This window comes from Camellia sinensis, chromosome 12 (genome assembly GCF_055761805.1).
Source record: "Camellia sinensis isolate YWXY chromosome 12, ASM5576180v1, whole genome shotgun sequence".
NCBI classification, from domain to species: Eukaryota; Viridiplantae; Streptophyta; class Magnoliopsida; order Ericales; family Theaceae; genus Camellia; species Camellia sinensis.
This window is the reverse complement of record NC_138972.1, coordinates 46,068,244-46,093,209: the sequence shown is the minus strand read 5'-3', so window position 1 is coordinate 46,093,209 and position 24,966 is coordinate 46,068,244.

The window sequence follows — 24,966 nt, the reverse complement described above, 5'->3', positions numbered from 1 at the left end:
GACGTCGTATGACATGCCTGGCATTGACCCAAACTTCATCTATCACCAATTGAACGTTCACCCAACTACCAAACCAATTATACAGGACACTCGCAGATCAGCACTCCACCATGCTGAGATAGTGGCGGAAAAAGTAGGAAACTTGCTGGAGGCAAGAGCTATCAGAGGAGTGCACTATCCCTGATGGATCTCCAATACCGTAGTAGTGCCAAAGAAGAACGAAAAATGGCGTGTCTGCGTGGACTACAAAACAGTCAACAAAGCATGCCCAAAGGACGATTTTCCCTTACCACGGATAGACCAACTGGTAGACCTGACGACAGGGCACAGTCGACTTAGCTTTCTTGATGCGTACATAGGTTACCATCAAATCGCTATGCATGAACCAGACCAGGAGGTCACATCCTTTACAACACCTAGAGGATTGTATTGTTACAAGGTCATGCCCTTTCGCCTAAAAAACACAGAGGCAACATTCCAATGAATGGTCACCAAGATGCTTGAACCATTGTTAGGCAGAACAATGGAGGCTTACATAGATGACATGGTGGTCAAAAGTAAGAATGAGAAGGACCATCTTAGGAACCTAGATGAGATGTTTCAAATTCTGAAGAAGAATAAGTTGCGCCTAAATGCATCCAAATGCGCATTCGGCGTAGGTTCAGGCAAATTCCTAGGCTTTCTGGTGACCAACCGAGGTATAGAAGTAGACCCTTCTCAGATCAAAGCAATCCAGGATCCAGAGAGGCCCAACACAGTAAAAGAGGTGCAGCATCTCACTGGCCTAGCTGCCATACTCAACCGGTTCATAAGTCGGTCATCAGATTGATGTCGACCATTCTTCCAAGCTTTAAAGGCGAAATTTGAGTGGGATGAAGAATGTGATCGAGCCCTAGAAAGCCTGAAAGAGTACATGTCTTCTCCCCCATTGCTAGTAACCCCAGTACCTGGAGAAGAGCTCTTTTTGTACCTGGCAGTATCACTGCATGCAGTCAGTGCAGTGTTGGTCAAAGCAGAAGGAATCCAACACCTGCCCATCTTTTATGTTAGCAAAACCTTGCTAAGCGTAGAAACCAGGTACCTACCATTGGAAAAACTGGCCTTAGCCTTTATGATGGCCTCAAGGAAGCTGTTGCACTACTTCCACGCCCACACCATAATCGTCCTAACGGCTTTTCCCTTAAAAGCCTTGTTTGAGAGGGCGAACTTTTCTGGACGAATCTTGAAATGAGCTGTGGAATTGGGACAGTTTGATATCAAGTTTCAACCCAGAACCGCAATAAAAGCCCAAGCTTTGGCAGACTTTGTGGCAGAGTTCACACCAAGAAGTCATCATATCTGCCCAATTGACTTGACTGGTACAATCGAAACGGGGACGGAAAGTGCCGCAAGAAATGCGCAACCCCTAATACAAGATACCCAACCGCATTGCAGACCACGCAGGCTTGAGGATCAGAAGGAAGGAATAAACCATGCCATTCCTAGTGAGGACTTATCAGCAAGTAAAAGCTTAGGGCAGACAAATAGTAAAGAGCAAACCCTAACAGCAGGCATGGACTTGGAAGAAAACATAAGCAACACAAATGACCCCAAGACATCATCCGACCCCTCCACTTGCTAGAAGCTATTCGTTGGAGAAATGTGGAAGCTCTTTGTGGATGGAGCATCCAACAGGCACAGTGCAGGACTTGGCATAGTCCTCATCTCACCAGATGGACTAATAGTGGAACAAGTAGTCAACCTTGGCTTCCCAGCATCAAACAATGAGGCGGAGTATGAAGCACTCTTAGCAGGCCTAAAATCAGTACTCTTCATATAGGCCACCGAGCTAATGGTTTACAGCGACTCCCAGTTGGTAGTAAACTAGATTTCAGGTGACTACGAAGCAAAAGATGAGGGGACGGTGAAGTATCAAGAGTTAGTCAGAAGGGAAATCATGAAATTCAAAGTAGTGCGGATAGAGCAGATCGGTCGGCAAGAAAATAGTAGAGCAGACAAACTAGCAGGCATTACTTCGATGGCAGATACATTCATCCCACATCCATTACTGATCAACTTCGTACCAGGACCAAGCATTGAAGAACCTGAAGTAGCTGAGGTATGTTGTGCTGAACTAGGCCCTTCATGGATGTATCTCATTATAGTATTCTTAAAAGACGGCATCTTACCTGAAGAGAAGAAAGAAGCCAACAAGATCAGAGCAAAGTCACAGCAATTTAGGCTCTCTCCATCAATGGCCTTGTACAAAAAATTCTTCACAGGACCTTACTTGAAATGAGTTCATCCCAAGAAGGTCGAAGCATTCTTGTTCGAGATACACGAAGGCGTATGCGGAAGCCACCAAGGGGGAAGATCATTGGCATACCGAGCAATTTCACAAGGATATTGGTGGCCATACATGCAAGCAGATTCAAAAAAGTACGTCAAGAGATGCGAGAAATGCCAAAAGTTCTCACACCAAATACATCAATCGGCCAGAGAGCTTCTACCATTAACTAGCCCATGGCCCTTCACAATGTAGGGCTTGGACATAGAAGGACCACTTCCAACGGCGCCTAGCAACAGAAAGTTCTTTCTTGCAGCAACAGACTACTTTACAAAATGGGTGGAGGCAGAAGCACTCGCCTCAATAAAAGAGAAAGATGTGAAGAAGTTCGTCCGGCAAAATATCATCACTCGGTTCAGCATACCCAAGGCTCTAATATCTGACAACGGCACTCAGTTCGATGGAAAAAATTTTAGAGGCTTTTGTGAGGAGTACAAGATAGAATTCTACAATTCTACACCAGCATACCCCCAAGCAAATGGCCAGGCGGAAGCATCAAAAAAAGTCGTCTTAGATGGATTGAAGAAAAGGATGGAGAAAACAAAAGGCAAGTGGACTAAGGAACTTCCTCATGTTCTATGGGCTTACCGTACCACACCTCGGCGGTCAACTAGAGAAACATCTTTTTCCTTGGCCTATGGCATGGAAGCAGCAATCCCATTGGAAGTTGGCCTTCGCTCTATTAGAAGTGAAAATTTTGACCCAGACCTAAATGGAGAAGCCATAGCATTGGAACTCGACCTTGCAGAAGAGAGAAGAGAAAGAGCACTAGTTCACATCATCTCATACCAGCAAGAGTTATCCAGAAAATATAACTAGACAGTACATCCGAGGCAATTCAAGATTGGAGATTAGGTGCTGCGCAAAGTAATGGGAAATACTCTGGTACCCAGAGATGGCAAGTTAGGACCTAATTGGGAAAGTCCATACAAAGTGGTTGGCTTAGCAGGAAAATGGGCATATCACTTGGAAGATGGAGACAACAAGGCTATTCCCAGGCCATGGAACACTGTCAATCTCAAACTATTCTATTTTTAGCTTTTTCTTAAAAGTACTTGTAATTTTTTTTTCTTTTTTCAATACAACAATTAGCTTCCTTTTTAGCATAATTCTTTTGTAAAAGTTATTTTAGTGAGCTCTAGGGGCAATGAAAGCAGAGTTGACTGAAAAAACCAACACTTGGCTCGAAGTTGGTAGGAATAACCAACTTTGAGCTCTCTTTAGTCGAGATCAGGATCTAGGCTGAAGAAGTTTTGCAGGAATAACCAAACACCTAGCTCTAAGTTAGCAGGAAAAACCAACTTTTAGCTCTCTTCAGCCGAGATCAGGATCTAGGCTGAAGGAGTTTGGCAGGAATAACCAAACACATGGCTCTAGGTTGGCAGGAATAACCAACATTGAGCTCTCTTCAGCCAAGATCAGGATCTAGCCTGAAGATGTTTGGCAAGAATAACCAAACACTTGGCTTTAGGTTGGCAGGAATAACCAACATTTAGCTCTCTTCAGCCAAGATCAGGATCTAGGCTGAAGAAGTTTGGCAGGAATAACCAAACACCTGGCTCTAAGTTGGCAGGAATAACCAACATTGAGGTCTCTTCAGCCGAGATCAGGATCTAGGCTGAAGAGGTTGGCAGAAAAAACCATCATTTGTTCATCTTCAGCCGAGATAAGGAACTAGGCTGAAGAGGTTGGCTGGAAAAAACCAACTTTGAGTACTCTTCAACTGAGATAAGGATCTAGACTGAAGAGGTTGGCAGGTATGACCAAACGGATTACAAGGTAAGTCCGAGATAGGTATCTCGGCCAGAAAATGTTATACTTCATGCAAATCATAGTAGAAAATAAATGCGGGTATAAAATAAACCGAGCAAAAAGAAGATTTCATTTAAGATCCAAAACAAAGTTACAAGAGAAGGGACTTTAGCCCGGTTACATATTCTTTCCAAGAGAAAAGGAAAAATTACAGAATTAAGCAAAAAGGTCGTCCAGATCCGCATCCAGGTCAACTCTAGCTGCACCACTCGATAGCCCGGCTTCAATAGGTAGCTCGGTCACATTTTCAACCAAGTCTTCCACCGGTGGCTCAACCTAAGCGACTGGAGCAGTATGGAGACCGCAATCAGTAGTAACGGCCGGGGTGTTGTCAGGCTCTAGGGATGCCTCCTCTTCCTCCCCAATTTGAAGAAATATTTGCTGAATGACATTTGCATACTCCACCATGTAGCTTGGTATGAAATGTGGAGGAGGGTTTTGGAAGACCTCGGTCTCCTGGCCATGACCGAGCTTCGCCACAGCCGCCTTCCATATGTATTTGAAGAATATATCATTTATGGCTTTACATTGTTGGATGTAAGTGGCCTCCCCTTCCTTATAACCCCGGTCTTCAGCGTCTTCCACACTGTTCTTCAGACCGGCGATCTCGGCATCCTTCTTTTTCGCAAGCTTGGCCAGATCTCGCAGGTATTTATCTTTTAACTTGGCCAAAGCCTTCTGCTTGTCTGCTTCAGCCGAGTTAACCAACTCGGTAAGTCGGGCATTGTCAGAAAGTAGCTCGGTGGTTTTATGTTGAGCTTCCTTTAGTTCGGCTGTCTTTGCGTTGGCCTCAGCCACAACCTGCCGTGTGGTCTTTCGAAGCTCTAACACGCGCTTGTGAGTGACGTGGTTTTTCTGTAAGGCCTGCAAAAGGAGAGATAAACAATTTTGAGTAAAGCCGAGTAAACAGATGCCCAAAATTAGAAACTAAAAAGAAAAGTACTTACCAGAACCATCGATTTGGTGGCCGAGCGGATGGCTTTAAGCTCAGTAAGATGGTCGTGATGTTCCATATCGAGTGGCAGACACACTTTTTGCAAGGTTAAAGGCAAGTGAGTGGTCTTTTTCTGCCACCACTGAGTCAATGTTCACTATGGCTCGATTCTTGTACATCAGTTTAGGGACCCACTCAGAGGGGCTAGCCCGGTCAGAACGCTCAAGTTCTGGGCTTGGTGGTGTGGATTGGGGAAGAATGGTGTCTTCTTCATCAACAAGGCGTGGGTCGGTTGAGGAAGTGCGAGCACGCTTACTTGGCCGAGATGATGAGGATTGGGCTGTTGGAAGGGCTACCACGGCCTCATGTGTTTGGCCGGCTTGTGGTACCTCGGCCTGATTTGTCTCGGTAATCAATGCTCGGACAGCTCGGCGTTTGGCCATCTCTTGTTCTTGGGTTAGTGGGATGAGATTGATTTGGGGTAATGATGGATCAAGTTCTGGGGAAGGTTCCAGGAGGAAATCTGTTACCCTGGTCTTCCTCCTACTACTATATCTATATGTCGGTTCAAAATTGAGTAGCTCGGCCCAACCTCGATCGTAGTACCGCATCATGGCGCGGAGTGCGTTTAGATTGGGGTAACTGTACTGCGACTTTAGTTGGTTCAAATCTGCATAAAGAAAAAGGCAACGGTTAGCACGGTGTAAAATTTATAATCAGAGTAAAGAACGCACAAGACTGAGCCGAGATATCTATACCGGCTACTCCTTTATTCCAATTAATTCGGTCTCCTGGCATTTGGGCTTCCTGGTCCTCGAAGTTACCAGAAACCAAGAAAAAGTCGTCGTCGTTTACGTCTTTATCTGGAGTGTTTTTTCTTATTTTCTCTCGGTGGCGTCTTATTCTTAAATAGTATACCCAGCCGTCTTCGTTCTAGCCTAGAGAGTATTGGTGGAATAGCTTGGCTAAACCGAGGTTAAGGCCAAGTCGGCGGTTTAGCTCAGCGATGCCGTTTATTATTCTGTAAGAACTGGTGCTAAGTTGGGTTGGGCATATTCTAGTTTGCCAAAGGAATTCGCATAAAAGTGGTTAAACAGGGAATCAGAGTCCGATCTCCACAACAGATGTGACGGTGAGGGGAACGAAGCCCGGTTTTGCCCAGGGAGTTATATCTAGCTCGGCCAAGGAAAGATGGATGTCGTCTGGAATTCCGTAATCCTTTTAGAACTTGGCTATAGCCCCTGGAGAGTTTACTAGAAATCTATATTTGCCCATGTGGACTTAAATTATGTATAATTTAGTCTGGAGTCCTAGCTCGGTGTTAGGATAACGTTGAGTATCTCGGTTGAGCGTGCAGAGCAGTGCCTGGCCAACCTAGTCAGATTCTGCAAAGTGGAAACGAAAAGTGTTAAGCCCAGTTCGTTGGACCGTGCTAAGTACGAAGGCAAAATAAGTATAGGCCTAGCTCGGTTACGTGGGATACTATCCGTTCTTAGTTTGGTTGGAGCGAAGGACTTTAGCTCGGCTAAATGAAACGAAAGGTTCTTAAACCAGTTGAAACTCGAGGTTTGGCATGAAGTTTTAGTTCGGCTTACTGGGGGAGTTATCTAGAAAAGTTCGGTGCACACCTACAATACAAACAAGTTCCCTAGTTCGGTTGTACCGAAGCCTAGAGTTGCCTAAACAGGTTTTTAGCTCGGTTACACCACGATTCTAGATTCAAACTTCATGTTTTCTGAATCTAGAGGGTCTGTTCTTAAGCACGAGCCTATGGTTTGGGGAGCTGGTTTTTGGTACTATCTGTTCTTACCCATTTCATCAAAACTACCGAGTCTGTTTTCTAAAATACATGATTATATACATTTATACTATACATATTCACAAAATGAACGGAAAAAATGGGGATTTGAGTCACTTACAGTCTTGGAAGAAGAGGAAGAAATTCCAAACAACAAAGTTGCCAGACAGGGGCACAAGCTTTACAGATGCAGTGTTGAGGAAAATGGAGGCTCAGAGGGTAGAGAGAGAGAGAAGGTAAATAGTAGAAGTGATTCGTTCAAAACGTAGGGTTTTTTTATAAAGCGTGTGAAAAAGGCAGGCCTATTCAAATTTTTCGAAGTACAAAGATGGCGGTGACAGTTATGCGAGGCCAATGAGAGCCAGCCACGTGTCCGTAGAATAGAAAGTGATTCAGGTGTGCAGAAACAATTAAAAGGACGTTTATAGACCAGACTATTCGATAGCCCGGTAGAATATGAGCTCGGTTGGATTGAATGTTCTTAGCTCGGCTGGAGGAAAATAATCCCAAACATGCTGCTCAGATGGGATTAAGGGGCAATTGAGAGGGTAATTTATAAGTAAAATTGGGACGAGCTAAAGAAAGGCCTCCTTTGTAAGTTGGGCCGCACAATGGGCCGGGGTAAGGGTTGACATAGCTCGGTCTTAGAGTTAACGAGTTGGGCCTAGGTGAAGTTTGGACCAAGCTAAGCATCACGTATAGCAGCGCTGAGCTAAGGTCGCCATTGGGCATAGTTAGCTCGGTCTTAGGTAAATAGCCCGGTTGGAGTATGCCTAACCCAGGTACAAGAAATGAAGGGAAGATCCGAGCTAGGTAAAGCTCGGCCAAATCTATTGCTTAAGCATGGCAATATTAGCTCGGTCGTTTTGTCATACTACCGAGCTAAAACCATTTCACTTGGTTAAATTAGTGATACGGGTGTTAAGGGATAATCACTATTATAGACACCCCATTTTTGACCATCCTTAAGACTTGGACGTCACCATTTGAACACTCGGTGATCATCCATGTTTGTGTTCGTCTTGAGTTCCCGGGAGGTCTCGGCTACACGCCTTGCCTCAAGATCTCTCGACTCGACTGTTTTGTGTTTGGTTTTGCACCAAACACTTGTGTTTTGCTTTTGAGGGGCAGGGAATGGCTCGTTGGCCATCCCCACACCTCACCGGCCATGGCTTGAGGCCACCAGCCCTGTTTTATTGCCATCGGCCATTGATGATGGCCGACCGGCACTGATTTTGGTCGACCGGCCTTGTTTCCTTGCCACCGGCTATTGGTGATGGCCGGTCGACACTTTTGATAGTCGGTCGGCATTGTGTTTGGTCGACCGACCATTGATTTTGGTCAATCGGCCACTTTTTCTGGCCGAGACCTTCTCTTGAGGGGGTTTGAACCTTTTAACCCTTGGTTTTAGCTTCTTGAGGAAGCTTGAACTTTTTGAACCCTTTGTTTTAGCTTCTTGAGGAAGCTTGAACCTTTTGAACCCTTGGTTTTAGCTTCTTGAGGAAGCTTGAACCTTTTGAACCTTTGTTTTAGCTTCTCCAAGAAACTTGAACCTTTGTTTTAGCTTCTCCAAGAAGCTTGAACCCTTCTAAGCTTCCAAGAGAAGCTTGCACTTTTTGACTTAGCTTCCCTTAGAAGCTTGCCCCCTTTGACCCTTTTGCCTTAGCTTCTCCAAGAAGCTTAGGCATTTTGCCTTGCTCTATAAATAGAGGGCCTCTCCTCCCATTTCAAGGGTTAGAAAAATCTGATATATAGGATATATATATCACTCCCTCTCTATATCTCCCTCTCTCTCTACATTTGTGTGGGTTAGAGGGTTCAAAAGGGTCTAGTTCTTGCACCTTTACACTACAACTCTTGGCCTAACACCTCCATCATCAACCTAAGGAGCTTGGAGGCCATTTTCAGATGCTAAGGGACTGTTCTTTTGGACCAAGAGGCTGCTGTCCCCTTTTGGCTACAAAGGTAACTCATTTTCCCACTTTATTTCCCGTTTTTGCACACACTTTTAGCCTATCTTGTTTGCTGTTTTGAGCTTTGTGTATAACATAAAAAGTTCTGTTTTTTTGTGTTTAAGATACTTCATTAAGGTCACTTTTGTGTTTGGGATCGTTTACCCCCTCTTAGGCCTTGTTTGGCCTCATTTTTGTGTGTTTTGATGAGCTTCGGGACCACCTTGTTTGGGCGTCCTCACTATTGAAATCTTGAGGGATTTCAGTGGTGAGGATGGTGGTTTGAGGTCCTAAGAAGTAGAGGGCCATCCCCTCTCCTTATTGTCTTGATTACTTGCACTTTTAGCCTTACAAAGGAGCTCCTATTTGCAAGCTTCCAAGCTTTATTTCGAGCATTTTTCAGTGGGTTTTAGGACCCCCATAAGTCATTTCGAGATCTGGTTTTACCATGTTAAGCGCCCTTGTTGCATGTGCAGAGTAACCCTCTTATTGGCCTTTCAAAGGAACACATCTTTCTTGCATGGATGGACCTTGTTTGCATGGGTTTTTGGGGCTTATTTGACATACCATGTTACTATTTTTAGCTGGTTTGATGAGCTCTCACATGCTTCATATAGGTGTAGTGTAAACCATGCTTACTAGCCTATGTTGCATGTTGTTTTGGCCAAGCATGCTAGCTTATTTGGCTACATTTCATACATGTTTTAGCATTATTTTGGGCTGCATAGGGACTGTTTGGGGCTGGTTTCATCATTCGAGCATCGCTTTGCATGTTTATAGTGTATTGCATTTCACTAGCTTTAGTGCTTGAGTCCTTAACAATGCATTACATGAGTGTTTGCATGCTTTGGAGTCATTTTGGAGTCATTTGGCATGCCATTTCAGATTTGGAACATGTACCATTGTATGCCATATTCCCTCCTTGCCATGCTTTGGTAGAGTTGCATTTTTGTGCCTTAAGCTTAGTTAATGCATTGTGCATGCATTCCATGTATTTTGCTGCCTCACTTGCATCATTATGGCCACTGATTTTGGCATATTTGCGAGCTATCCATGTTAGTTTAGGTCCATCATCGCATGTTGTTGCATGCCATATTTGTTTACATGTTTAGGTTGTGTGCCTATTGCATATTAAATGCATTGCATAATCATGTTGCATTCGTCTTGCTTGCATGCTTAGGTTGCATTGCATTGTGCATGCATCCCTTTGTAGACACCCCATTTTTGACCGTCCTCAAGATTTGGACGTCACCGTTTGAACACTAGGTGATTATCCTTGTTTGTGTTCGTTTGGAGTTCCCGGAGGTCTCGGCTCGCGCGCCTTGCCTCAGGATCCCCGAACTCGACCGTTTAGTGTTTGGTTTTGCACCAAAGACTTGCATCTTGCCTTTGAGAGGCAGGGTAGGGCTTGTAGACCATCCCCACCCATCACCGGCAGTGGCTAGATGCCATCGGCTGGTTTTTGCTGCCACCGGCAATATAGTTTGCCGGCCGGCATTCTTTGTTGCCGGTCAGCACTTTTTTGTGCCGGTCGGCACTCTTTTGGGCCAAGATGGCATTTTTGGCCGGCCGATTGCTGTTCATCTGCTTTTGCAGATATTTTTAGACAGCTGTATTGCTTTTGCTCCCCTCCATACACGTGTATGGAGGGATCTCCCTCTTGCAAAGCTTGTCTTGTAAGCTTTACAAGAGACATATAGAGAGAGGCTCTCTCTAAGGCAAGAGGAGAGCTTTTAGACATTTTTTAGAGAGAAAAATACAGACCAAGCTCTGGTTTTTCTAGGGTTAGGGTTAGATATACACTCTCTATCTCTCTTTCCCTCTTATTTGTACACTAGGTGTTTTGTGTCTCACTATTGCACACAAACACCTAGTGTTTCACCATCCCCTTGGAGCTGAGGTTCTAAAGGGCTTGTTTTGAGATTTTGGTGTTGGATTCAAGCCAAAGGAGGTCATTGGAGCACCATTTGTAAAGGGGTCTTCAAGGGTGAGATTCTAGTCCTTTTTTTTCCCCATTCTTACATTGATTTTATACCTATCTTAGAACTATTTTTGTGCTTATTGTATAACATAAAAAAGTTCTGTTTTTAGGCCCTCTTTATTGTTTATTTAGAGTGTTTGAGGGTTGTTGACCACCCTTAGGCCTCAAAAGGCCTCTTTTTGAGCCATTTTGTGCTAGCTCCGGGATTTTGGTGTTGAGGTCTCTTCACCACTGAAATCTTGAGGGATTTCAGTGGTGAAGATGATGCTTTGAAGTCCCAAGAAGGAGAGGGCCACCCCCTCTCCTTGTTGTCCTTGAAAAGGGCATATTTTGGCCTCTTAAGAAAGCCTATGCTTGAGTGTGTGTTGAGCATGTTTGGTTTGTTTCTCATGCTTATATATCCATAATATAACATGATTTCAAGTTGGTTTTGGAACTTCATGCATGTTTAGCATAGTTGCCATGTAATGCCTTATTTGGGCCTTAACATGTTCTAGGTTGTTAGCCTTTGTTGGAGAATGTTTTAGGCTTGTATTTGTGAAGATTATGTGCTTATCTTGCCATGTTTTAGCTCTGTCCATAGTCGTTTGGGTTGATCTTTGCATGTATTATATATCTCCTTTGTATTTGGGCTTGTTGGCCTTGAGTATGTGCATGTGTAGCATGCCATCTTTGCATTGTTTTGATGATTTGGAATCATCCTACATGCTATTTCAGTCCCATTTCCATGCTTGTTTGATTGCCTTGCATGCCTCTTTAATGCTTTGGAAGCATGTGTTGCAATGCTCCATGTTTTGGCCATGGTGTATGCCTTTGTATTTGGGCCATTTAGATGCCATCTAAAGAGTCCTTTAGCCTTGTTTTAACGTGCTATAAACCTGTTTTTGGTCCTTCTTTTCATGCCATGTTTGGTCATGTTAAGTGTAGTTCAATGCCTCATTGATTTGCTTTGAACACTTAGACCATTTGGTGCATGCTTGGCTTGATTTGTTGCTTGGTTTGGCACCATGTATTAGCATGATTTCGAAGCTTATAATGCATGCTAATTGTTCATGTTTGTCCCTTTCAGGTGTGCTTGATTGTTGCTTGATTTGTGTTTAAGTGTTGGTCCTTATGTGCATGTGTGTGTGCATGCCATTTAGCCCTCACTCTTTAGCACTTATGGCCACTGTTTTAGGCCTTATTAGAGCTGCCTAATTCATGTATAAGTCCATCTTGCCATCCATTTGCATTGCCATATGTATGCTTGCATGATTGCATAAGTGCTTTGCCATGCCATGTTGCATCCTTAGCTTGTATGCCTAGGTTGCATTGCATCTTGCATGCATTCCTTGTCCCTTGACTTAGGTGATAGGGATTGGGAGTTTTGTTTGATTGGTTTGCATACATTTGAAATCAAAGTTGCATACTTGGTTCTTTGGGCCATCATGCATGGAAATGCGTGATTGGTGGTCCGAGAACCGAGGCACATGTCCCTTTGAGTCATCACAATGATAAGGGACATGGTTGGTGCATACATGCCTTGAATCGTGTTGCCATGCTTTGTTTTGCCCTCTGTTGCTGTGAGTTGCAGGTTCTGCAGGAATACTCTGCCGACCGGCAGTGTAATGTGCCGACCGGCACCATTTTCTCTGCCGACAGACCCTATTTTGTGCCGATGGCCATGTTACACTGCCGGTGGAAGTTTCATTCAGCCGGTGGTACTCCCCAGTGTCCAGGGATGTAATTCTGAGGTTTTGACAGCCTTCAGAAGAGGAAAGGAAGGAAAACAGGGGCAGCCCATGCATGGTGGCGCGCTTCCCGAGGCGTTTTCCTGTTTTAGTTAATTTATTTAATTTGTTAATTAAATTAGTTAATTTGTAATATTAATTAGCTTGCGTAGTTAATTAATTTGTAATATTTATTTGGTCCCTCCGAGTGAGGGCAAATCTGTAATAAGTGTGCGTGAGTGTGTGTATGTCTTCCAACCTCACGTCTTTCTTCCCTTTTATTTACCTGCTTATAATGGTAGATTAGGGCACGTTTAATTTAGCATACCCCATGCTATGTATGCGTGCATCCATGCATTTGTATTGCATGCATTAGGCTCGGTACATCACGCTAATTGCATCAATACTTCAACTCCCAAACTGAATGCGTGATAATTGTGCATTTTCACATGACATGTTTAGGATAGCCGATCCTATTCTAACAACATTTTGTATGCGATGCATTAGGCACTTCACATGGACTTGGATCATGCATGTTTGCTAACAAGTTCTTTGTTTTGGCACGGAGTACTATGTAAGTATTTCCGCTTTAGCATATCACATGAGTGTGAATATTGCCATGACAGCATGCTTAACATGTGGCTAGATGCTTATGTGTTAAACTGTTTCGAATGCCTGTGGGTGAAGGTTGGATTGTTTGAGTTGGAAAAACTCGTTGAAATCCGTATTTTAGCCTACTTGCGAGTAGCAAATTCCAAAGCATTTTCAAACCAAACGGATATGCAATGTTTATTTCCAAATTAGACAATCTAGTCTATACTTGTTTGCTGCGCGCATAACATAGTAATTCTAGGCTAATAAATGGAATAAGAACACATAAAGTTTTCAAATACGGATATCACAGTTAGTAGAGGCCGGTCTTCGGATCGGGCGAAAGGGGGTGCTCATAGCTGACCTTCCCCGATCGTACCCAAGCTCCCGAGCCGAGACAACTCCGGTGATGACGGACATGTGGCCTTCGGCACCGAGTCAGGGTTTCCTAAATTTCCCATTTTAAAAATATTTAGGTGGCGACTCTATATCTGGCAAAGCAATCCATGTTTGGCACTACTTTTTCAAAAATCAGTTTCTCAAAACAATTTGCCGGATTTGGACTCTTTGGTTCAGATTAAGAACCGTGACACAAATCGAGTCCGAACTGTAGCACTGAGGCCCCCTCCGCGGGCTTGTTACAGTTTCTGGCGACTCTGCTGGGGACTTTTAGAGAGTTTGACTCGAACTCGTGATACCCTGTTTTGATCTCATTTATGTGTTTCTTTGCATTGCATGTGCATTGGTGCGCCTAGGAACACCGTGTTTGCCACCTGCCATTCCTGAACGGTTTGCCGGAGGCTTGTCTTGTCAAGGCATGTCCATAAGGCTGACCGGCTATGGGCTCTGACAGTATGGGAACACAAACCCCGGTTTTACCGGGGCACCCTTTTTGACCATTCGACCTAGTGCATATTCGGAACCATAGTGACCATTCCAAGCTAGGACAGGTTGCTTACCCGATGCTAAGTTGTTTGAAAACCGCTGTGTGCGTAGTGAAACCCTAGCTCCTGACAAAATAGGACAGGGAAACCCTACCCGAACATAGGGGTGTTTTGTTCTCTTTACTTGCTATGTGCTTTTAGAGTGTTGCTCTACAGGGAACGCACACGTCAGTTTGCAAGTTTGAGTATCAAACCTGGGGACACCAGTATCAGTATCAGTTGTGAGAATCAGTTATCCGCGGGTATTGGTTCAATTTTCGGGAACAGTGACTTCTGGGAACAGTGATCAACAGTAGGGTACAGTTGTTCGGCTACACCCGTATTTGATCCGATTGGGGCTGAAATGCTGTCTGTTTTCCTTTCAAGGTTCAGGAGAGTTGCAGAGTTGATACAGGATAGCCAGTGTCTCCCCCGTGCTGAGGCAGGATTTATGGCGGCACAAGATTCAGAAGAAGTTGTGGTTGTGATGGCTGCATTGGAGCAGGGAACCGCTCCGCAGAATGAGGCCGCCATCAGTATGTCACACCCACCCAGACTGCCCGTTGTGCACCCGGTCTGGGCTCCCCAGTTATACCAGGCTCGTGAGCCCACCACCTTCGAATTAATGGGGATGATAGGCGATCTCCAAAGGTCTGTGGCAGACCTCGCCTATGGAATGTCGGCTTCATCGCCAGCGGCGCCGTATGCCGGGAATTTTGTACCACAGGAGCCCCCGCTACTGGGGCGGATTTTGATAGAGCTCAGCCAGCCAGAGGTGGCTTCCGGCTATAGCCACGACATGTCAGCACCGACCCAGACCCTTGATCAGGCTGAGGCCAGGGGAAAGGACAAGGCAAAGGTAGACGCCGACCCTATTGCACAACTGCTGTGGGCAGTCGAGGCTCTGAAAGCCAGAGGGATGAACAAGCAACAAACGTCTGCAATAGTGACCAAAGCTGTAGATGATGCTTTCCCCGCTCCAATCAAAGGCAGTTCAAGTCAGACAGAAAACCGGGATGGGCCCCGTCATGCCCAGACAATTCCAGTAGTTCCTAACCCTGCAACGGGGAAGGTTCAAAAAGCCAAGGCAGCCCCAGCCGATCCTTTCGCCAGCGCATCTAGCAAGAATCCTCAAACTGCAAAGTACCTGCCCCGAGGGCGTAGAGTCTTTCACGACCTCCACATGCCTTTGTCTAGGGCATTGTTAATATTGGCGAAGAATGGGCATCTTAAGCCTTTGGAGCCCCGGCCACTCCCGAAGAATCTCCCCACCACTCATGATGCTACCTTGTACTGCGCGTACCATCAACAGTCCGGTCACAGTACCGATGGATGTTCCTGCCTTCGTCATGAAGTGCAGGATTTGATTGATAACAAGGTTATCCTACCACCTACCTCGGGCAAGCCCGTCACCACTCAGTTGCTGGATTTCGAGGGCTCAGATACTGCGAGTATGTGAAGTGAACCGCCTGTGGGCGACATTTGGTGTATTTTTTGAGCGTCTGGCACGCATTTTTGAGCATCGGTGAAACTGAGTTTTGTAAATCCTGATTTGGATATCGAGTCAGTCTTTTGTTTTGAGTCTGTCTCTTTGTCTTGAGTCGGTCTTTTTTTGCTTAAAGGTCTGTCTTGTTGTATCGAGTCAGTCCCCGTTGTATATAATACCTAGTGATTCTGGGGTTGTTGTCCCGAACACCGTTTTGTTTTGTAATTATCTGTTTTTGTTTTGAGTCTGTTTCTGCCGAGGGGCCAGTTGCACCAACAGAACCGATTGAAACAGCTGTTGCTATCTCAACTTCATGCTTGCTTTCAGCATAAGTGCCAGAGAATTTGACTGGGCTGACAATACATCTCGCCTGCTCTCCTGCGCGCCAAACTCATTGCATTAACCTAAGTTTTTCAAAAAAAAAAAAACCTTTTGAACACTGCGGTGATAAAAACGAAGAGGAAGGAATTCCTCGGTTTTTGCAGAATTTTGATCATTTTGAGAGAAAGAGAGGCATGCTAAGCCTTTTTATGAATGAAGCCATGCTTGTCGGCGTGAGTACTGAGAAGGATCCTGGCCTGATCCAGATTGGTTCCATACTATCTTCGGCGCGAGCGATTCGTCGCTTTCTTAAAAACTTTCAAAAGCAAATGTTTTACGCGGCCCTGCGAAGACCTGTGTGGAATCGCTCTTGAGATTGCGCAGCCTAGGATCGCTCTCAGCCTCAAGATTCAACCTATTTGTTTTCCGACTTTGAACCCGTTCAGAACGTTCAGAAAGTTCAACGGACAAACGCCATGAAAGGCCCGTGTGGCCAGTTTTGAAGTAGCCTTCGATCAAGAAGCATCAAAGCCAAATCAGAAGGAGTAGATCTCGCCGGAAGAAGCTCGTGGAGCAACCTTGATGGATTCTTCTGCAAATCAGTGCAACAGCCGTTCTCCTGGACACAGAGAGGCTTCAATCCCAAAAAAAAAACATTTGGCATGGACTTGCTACACTTTTAACCTTTGAGAGGCTCGCTGGGCCGAAAACCCAAAAGGGCAACCCAGGCAAAAGTTAGAGTAAGAGAAAAATACAAAAGAAAGAATGAAAAAAAAAAAGAAAAAAAAGGAAAAAAAGCAAGAAAAGAAAAAAAAGAAAAGAAAAAGAAACGAACAAAAGAAAATGGAAAGAAGCTCGCAAGGTCGAAAACCCGCATTGGGCGCCTTGGCAAAAGTGAGAGCCTAAAAAGTGAAGGTTAAAATACCCGAGTGGACCTTAGCCGGAACTACGTGAGGCTTGATTCCCATGTTTGGGATACGTAGGCAACTTCATCATGAAGTCCAGCCCCCAACGCTTTCATAGCGTCTCAGTCCATGCAATGGTTTCGATTTCATCTCGAAGTCCAGTGGCCAACACCCTTCAAGGTGATTGTGTCCATATATGTGTTGTGACCGTCTTCGTCATCGCTGTGTCTGAGAGTTCGACCACCGCCAATGAAGACTGTCTGCCGATTGCTGCGGCACCATCCCAAACAAGGGGCAACTTTCCGTTGCCACGAGCCGTCGTGAGACGCCGTTCAAACTAGGGGCAACTTTCCGTTGCCTCCCACCCCCCTTCAAACCAGGGGCAATTTTCCATTGCCTCCGATCTGAGGTTGCGCATCTTGAAGAGTAAGTTCTATGCTTGTTGAGCATCAGCTGTTTGAAAAATAGTTTTTGAAAATTTTTACTGAGGCTGACTATTTTCTCGAAAACTATTTCATTTTCCAAAACCGGACCATTGTCTTGGACCCAAAAAGGAAAATTTTCAGTGCTTGCAGCCTGACTTGCATGCTTTTCAAATCAAAAATCGAACAAGTGCGTTAATCTGACTCTCGTTTTGATCAAAACCGTTTTAGTAGAAAGCAAAAACGAAAAGAATGGTTAAAATGATGAACTAGGGGCACAGTTGAGCCAGGCATTCTGTCTTTCCCCCGTCATCGACGTACTTGCCAGAAGGGCGCTCTGCCCACCGGAAGAAATAGTCGTGAGCTAACGGCATCGGGCATGAACCCGCAACTTCCTGTTCATCCATCAATCACCCCGGGGAGGGATGAAAAATGAGAGAATGAAGAATAGAGAGGTGTAAGTTGAGAGAAAAGTGAGGAAGAGGGTTTTGAGAGAAAATCCGAGCTCGAGAGTCGAGTGATGTGAGAATCACAAATCAGAAAGGGTGGGAAACAATACCCAGATTGAGCTGGCTCCTCGTGGTCCGAGGTCCCCCACCTTCGTTTACGCGTCTGTGTGTCGTGTCTTTTTGATTTGACGGTCTCGTCTTTTGTTTTAGGCCTTCTCCGAGCGTGTCTCGTTGTGTTTAGGTCGTGTACCTTTATATTTGAGTCCTCCCTGCTGTGTTCAGTTGTAGGCTCGATATCCCGGTTTGAAAAACCCTCATTCGATTTCAAAAATCATTTATGTTCAAGAATGCAGTGCCATTCTCTACATTTGAGCGTGTTTCAACTCCAACCGGTTCCACCTTTAAGGCCGTCTTGTCAGATCGGGCTGTTTTGTTTAGAATTTGCTGTGTGCAGAGTGAACCGAATGCTGTGCTAAGGGCCGTATACAGATTAATCCCCAGTAGAGCAAGGGCTGTGTGTCCAGAATCAGGCAGTGGGCTGCTTGGGTTATTCCGCCGTCGGTTGTTTAGTTATCTGATTATTACAGTGCAAGTGTTCAATTTTCAGACAACCAATTAGTTCCATTTACATTGAGGTGTAACATGATGAGATGCGATGCAATGCATGAAATGTGTAAATGTAAACACTTTTTCAGATAAAAAGTCCGTTTCATTTCATTATCTTTTCAAATGTACAAGTTTTGGAAACAAAATCTGCCTGCGGCAGTACAAGGTAATCTATCTACCAACAAAAAAGTACAAGAAAGAAAGAAAAGATAACAAAAATCTGCATCTCTGCCGAGCACTCCAAGAGCTGTCAGTCCGTCCTGGTCCTCTTCCTGGACGAGGGTCCAGGAGCATCATCAGCATCGTCGTCAGAGCCCGAGCTAGAACCGCCTCCGGTCTCCTCCTCCGACGACTCGGACTCCGCCTCGGCCTCCGCCTCTGACTCCTCGTCATCATCGTCCGGGACTGGAGCTCGCGAGCTACTCCCGACCTGAGAACGCCCTCCCCTGGTACGGGGAAATATCCTGCCCCTCTCATCTCTCCCCTGAGCAGGGACAGAAGGCCCAGCTGGAGCACCTCCCGCCATGGGAATCTGGAACGGAGGCTGAAAAGGTACACAAAAGGGAAATGCATCAGTATACTGTGAACAGTTTATCAGTGCAGAATGCAGTGTATGAGTACAGCGTGAGAATACTGTGAGCAGTTTATCAGTGCAGAACGCAATGCAGAGTACAGTGTATGAATGCCGTGAGCAGTTTATCAGTGCAGAATGCAGTGTGCGAGTACAGTGTATGAATGCCGTGGGCAGTTTAACAGTGCAGAATGCAGTGTATGCAGTGTGTCAGATACTGTGAGATCAGTGTATCAGGTGTTGTGACGTGCATCAGATTATGTAAAGCAGTGTATGAATGGTTTGAGGCCAGTGTCAGAAGAACATACCGGTATGCTGTAGAGGGCTAGGAGATCAAATGTCCGCTGGAGCATCCCCATCATCGAGGCATTCATCGCCAACGACTGGCGGGTGTACCCAGAAGAAGCCTGCAAAAGCATCAGATGCATCAATATTCTGTGGAATATCAAGTAAATTGAAATGACATGACTGTAAGAAGTGCAGTGGAACGTACCGGAGGTAAGTCGGGGACGTCGATGAACTCGTGCCCAGCCGGTGGAGGGGCGAAGGGGATCTGATAGGTCGACCCACCCTGCCCCTGGAAAGTCAGTACAGCAGGTAGGGCAGGCCATCCAGCTCCTCGTCCTCCCTGCACTCCACCCCTGCCACGGACCCGGGCCCTCCTCGAAGATCCAGCCCCTGCTCCCGCTCCGGCCCCAGCCGCCGATGCCACATGCCTGGCCCCCTCTGCTCGACGGCCACTCAAGGGGCGCATCAGGTACGTCCGCACGTACTCCTGATAGTCGCCGGTGCCTCGGAAGCCGGCCTCCTCCCAGCCGATGGAGTAATCATCCAGCTGCTCAGTGGTGAGCCCCTCGGTCTCCCTCATCTCTGCAGGAGGGTGAACCGGGACTATCTGCTCAGGTAACCTGCGGGTCTGGCGTAGAAAACGCTCCCCCAGGTACCAAGCCAGACAGACCGGGCCCTCTAGCAAGATCCGGAAACGCGAGGTCTCCTCAGCACCAGGGAACCGACCCCGCATCGCCGACGGCAAGGAAGCCCATGGCCGCCATGTGATCTGAAAGTGACAGACAGTTTGTTATCTACTGTTATTGAAATATGCAGTGGGAAAGCGAAGCCAAATGAACTGAAAGTAAAGCATACCTTCGCGGGGGTGATGGTGTCGAAATATCGGCGGAAGAAGCCGAACGTCTCCCGTGGTCGCCGGGTGCATCTCCCGTCAAAGCGACTCGAGAAGGGAACAGCCGGAGGAGGCTCCGCGACTGGTACGGGTGCAAGCCTAGGGAAGTAGGCGTAAACCCACAGCTGCAAAACAGATGTCAGTATGACTGTCAGATGAAGCAGAAATGGCAGAGCCGTGTGTTGTGCAGTGTATGTGTGTGCCGTGTGTACAGTATACAGCAAGTGTAAAGCAGACTACAGTGTGTGCAGTGAACAGAGTACAGAAAGTACGAGGCAGAAATGAATAAAGCGGAGAAAAAATGTACCTCCCAAGCCCGCCAATAGCCTCCAAGCAGCTGGCCGCTGCCGCGAGAAGCCGAGCTCATATATCCGTACAGGGTGGCCAGAGCAGCGCCGCCCCAATCGTAGTGCAGAATGTCCCGGACGTCCACCAGTGCGCTGAGAAGACAGAGAGGCACGGTGTTCGCCCGGTCGGCGAAGATGGTAGTCCCGAACAGGAACATGAGGAAGCCGCGAGCATACCTCTCCTCGTCCTCCGGGGTCATCTGCGCCTCCTCCTCCAACACAGGCTGGACCCGAAACTGGATCTCGAACCAGGAGTACCGCACGAAGCCTGGACGAGCTAGTGGTGGGGCCTCCCCCAGTAAATGGACTTGACCGGCGGTCCACTCATCCATGTCTGTGTCGAAAGGGATCGGATCCCCCCCTACCCCGATGCCTGTGAGCATCGAGAAGTCATAAGGGGTCATCGTCATGTCCCCTGCAGCAGAAAATGGAAAGAATCGGTGGTGTCCCACCACCTCTCCGCCAAAGCGGCAAGAAGAGGTCTGCATGTGGACAACCTAGAGAGTCCTCGGCAGAAGGTGCCGAAGCCCGCTCGGTCCACGATGCGCTGGACCGCATCAGGGAGCTCATCATACCACTCCCGTGCACCAGTATTCCCATACCCGCGAATGGTATGGGAACCCTCCTGCAAACAGAAAACAACAATTGCAAGACAACATTCAACATGCAGTTTTGAAAGGACAGATATGGCATGTATGCAAGTTTGTCAGATTCAGGCAAATACCGGGTACCGGTGTGCTTGCAGTGAAATACGTGTGCTGTGTCAGCGTGTTCAGGTGTTTCAGAACAGATGTGGCATGTGTGCAAGTTTGACAGATTCAGACAAATACTGGGTGCCAGTGTGAATACAGTAAAATACAGTGAGTACAGTATGTTTGAGTGATTCAGGGCTAGTGCAGTGTGTGTGCATGTGTCAGTCTCAAGCAGATATCAGTTGTATGTATGTTTACAGTCAACTGCGGTTTACGGTCTGTCAGATTTCAGCAGTTAAAGAATACAACTAACTATGGCAGTTTTGTATCCTACATTGCAGAAAGTAAAGAAGAAAATGAAAAGTTACCTCGGAAGTGCCGAATGAAAGGTGGGAGGTAGGCTCGCGTAGTAGTAGCTCAGGCGCCGCGTACCTCTCAAAGCTCCGGAACTGACGCAGGCTGTCTGGGGGCAGAACGTGGATCGCCGGCCGGTAGGTCGCCGGGTCGAACGGGCGCTCGCTCAGTGGTAAGAGCTCGACCCCGGGATCCATCTCGTGGTCCGGGGGAGTCCCGACACGTGGAATGTCGTCCGCCATGTAGAGAATGGTGTAAAAATGGCCGAAAAAGTAAAACCGGGTCGGAATATGAAGAGTCAACCGGAAAGTCAACTCCCGAGAGGGTCGGAAATGGCCGGGAAGGCCGGAATGTGAAAAGGCACGGAAGTAAAGAGGAAAGTGAGGGGAACAAACCCCGAAAAGGCGAGAACGCCGAACGAGGCACCGAAACGAAGATTTGTTCGGTTGAAAATGTCCGAAACGCGAAGAGAATCGCGAATCCGACGGCGAAATGGGCGTAGAACGCGAAGAAACGGGCGAAAAATGAGAGAGAAATGCTCTAGAGAGAGAGTGTGAGAGATTTCGGCGTGGAGGAAATGGGGAAATAGGGCTTGAAGCCCTATTTTATAACACCCAAGGTGAAAAGTCAAAACTGCCCCGCACCAGCAACTGTTTGCCGGTCAGCAATATTTTGTGCCGGCCGGCACTTTTTTGTGCCGATAGAATTGTTTTTGTGCCGATGGCCAGCCGGTGGCCTCCCCTTTCGGCCGGTGGGGTTCCCACAGCCTTGTTTAGGCCATATGAGAAGTCCATGGTCTTCATAGCTCAAGAAAGTGCAAGAAAGTGCATCTCCGACGCTCAACCGGCCTCTGTTCTGACCGCGGGCCGTGTCTCCAGTGCGTGGCACTCGAATTCGTACAAGGTGTATCCTTTTTGTATCCTTTTGAATTCAAAATTTGCCCCATGTGTGTTGCACAAGTTCATCACACTACTTCGATGCATTACATCGCGCTGTCATGCGCCACACGTTTGCATTGTTATGCACGTGTTACATGCGTTGCAACACGCACCCCTTTGCATTGTCGTGCACATTTCTCATGCATCATCATTGCATTTCCATTCCATGCATTGTCATGCATTCTGGAATACGTGCGTTGTTACGCATTTAAGCCCATTTACATTTCGGGTGGCATACGTGTCGCACTTAGCGTCGCACTGTTTTGTGCATTTCAAATCGTCGCACTGTTTTGTGCATTGCATTCCGTCGCGCTGTTTTGCGCATCTCATTACATTTTGCATTGTCATGCATGTTAATTATATTACCTGCGTAGACCGCATGTTTGTAATCATCTCTTTACTCGCGTAGACCGCATGTTAATTATATTACCTGCGTAGACCGCATGTTTGTAATCATCTCTTTACTTGCGTAGACCGCATGTATTACCTGCGTAGACCGCATGTTTGTAATCATCTCTTTACTTGCGTAGACCGCATGTTTTGATTGCGTAGACCGCACGTTAAATTTCTTTACTTGCGTAGACCGCATGTCTTGATTGCGTAGACCGCATGTTAAATTTCATTACCTGCGTAGACCGCATGTTTTGATTGCGTAGACCGCATACTTAAGTTTCATTACCTGCGTAGACCGCATGTTTTGATTGCGTAGACCGCATACTTAAGTTTCATTACCTGCGTAGACCGCATGTTTTGATTGCGTAGACCGCATGTTTAATTTCAATACCTGCGTAGACCGCATGTTTTGATTGCGTAGACCGCATGCCTTGATTGCGTAGACCGCATGCTTAATTCCATTACCTGCGTAGACCGCATGTTTTGATTGCGTAGACCGCATGCTAAGTTTCATTACTTGCGTAGACCGCATGTCTTGATTTGCGTAGACCGCATGCTAAATTTCATTACTTGCGTAGACCGCATGTCTTGATTGCGTAGACCGCATGCTTAATTTCATTACTTGCGTAGACCGCATGTCTTGATTGCGTAGATCGCATGTTTAATTTCATTACTTGCGTAGACCGCATGTCTTGATTGCGTAGACCGCATGTTTAATTTCATTACCTGCGTAGACCGCATGTCTTGATTTGCGTAGACCGCATGTTTTGATTGCGTAGACCGCATGTTAAATTTCATTACTTGCGTAGACCGCATGTCTTGATCGCGTAGACCGCATGTTTAAATTTCATTACCTGCGTAGACCGCATGTTTTGATTGCGTAGACCGCGTGTTAAATTTCATTACTTGCGTAGACCGCATGTCTTGATCGCGTAGACCACAAGTTTAAATTTCATTACCTGCGTAGACCGCATGTTTTGCTTGCGTAGACCGCATACTCGCCAATTTCGATACCTGCGTAGACCGCATGTTTTGCTTGCGTAGACCGCATACTTGTTAATTCTAATACCTGCGTAGACCGCATGTTTCAACTGCGTAGACCGCTTATTAAGTTTCGTTACCTGCGTAGACCGCATGCTTATGATCAATTCGTTACCGGCGTAGACCGCATGCTCCACTTACATGTTTGTATTTCCATAGCATTGTTATGCTCCCCACTTGCTTTGCGCTGTCACGCATTTCGAGTACACCACATTTTCATTGTCATGCATGTTGCTAACAATATTGTACCTGTTAAGTTTGTTTTCTTTGCAGGCACGATATTGTATGTACGGTTCATTTGAAGCTGGTGTAACCAGACGAGCCGCACAGGTATTGCATCTCCCGAGTGAGACGTATTGAGAATTCCATAATTCTCTTACATCCTTTCTGCATTGTAGTGTAGTTTGGTATGCTAGCTTAAAACTGTCGCATGTTTGCTTCATTACAGCTTTCTTTGCATGATCATAAGTTATGCTCGGCTCTGTGCATTGTCTTGCATTTTGCCCCTGCCTTCGGGCGCATATCTCGTTTGTATTGCATGTTTGTCTAAGTCTTCGGCCTTGTCAAAAATGGGTCGTCTCTGGGCTTTGACATTCACTCCCGTCATTGTTATGACTTTCGAGTTCTGTCAAAGAGGGGCAACTGTAGACACCCCATTTTTGACCGTCCTCAAGATTTGGACGTCACCGTTTGAACACTCGGTGATTATCCTTGTTTGTGTTCGTTTGGAGTTCCCGGAGGTCTCGGCTCGCGCGCCTTGCCTCAGGATCCCCGAACTCGACCGTTTAGTGTTTGGTTTTGCACCAAACACTTGCATCTTGCCTTTGAGAGGCAGGGTAGGGCTTGTAGACCATCCCCACCCATCACCGGCAGTGGCTAGATGCCACCAGCTGGTTTTTGCTGCCACCGGCAATATAGTTTGCCGGCCGGCACTCTTTGTTGCCGGTCAGCACTTTTTTGTGCCGGTCGGCACTCTTTTGGGCCAAGATGGCATTTTTGGCCGGCCGATTGCTGTTCATCTGCTTTTGCAGATATTTTTAGACAGCTGTATTGCTTTTGCTCCCCTCCATACATGTGTATGGAGGGATCTCCCTCTTGCAAAGCTTGTCTTGTAAGCTTTACAAGAGACATATAGAGAGAGGCTCTCTCTAAGGCAAGAGGAGAGCTTTTAGACATTTTTGAGAGAGAAAAATACAGACCAAGCTCTGGTTTTTCTAGGGTTAGGGTTAGATATA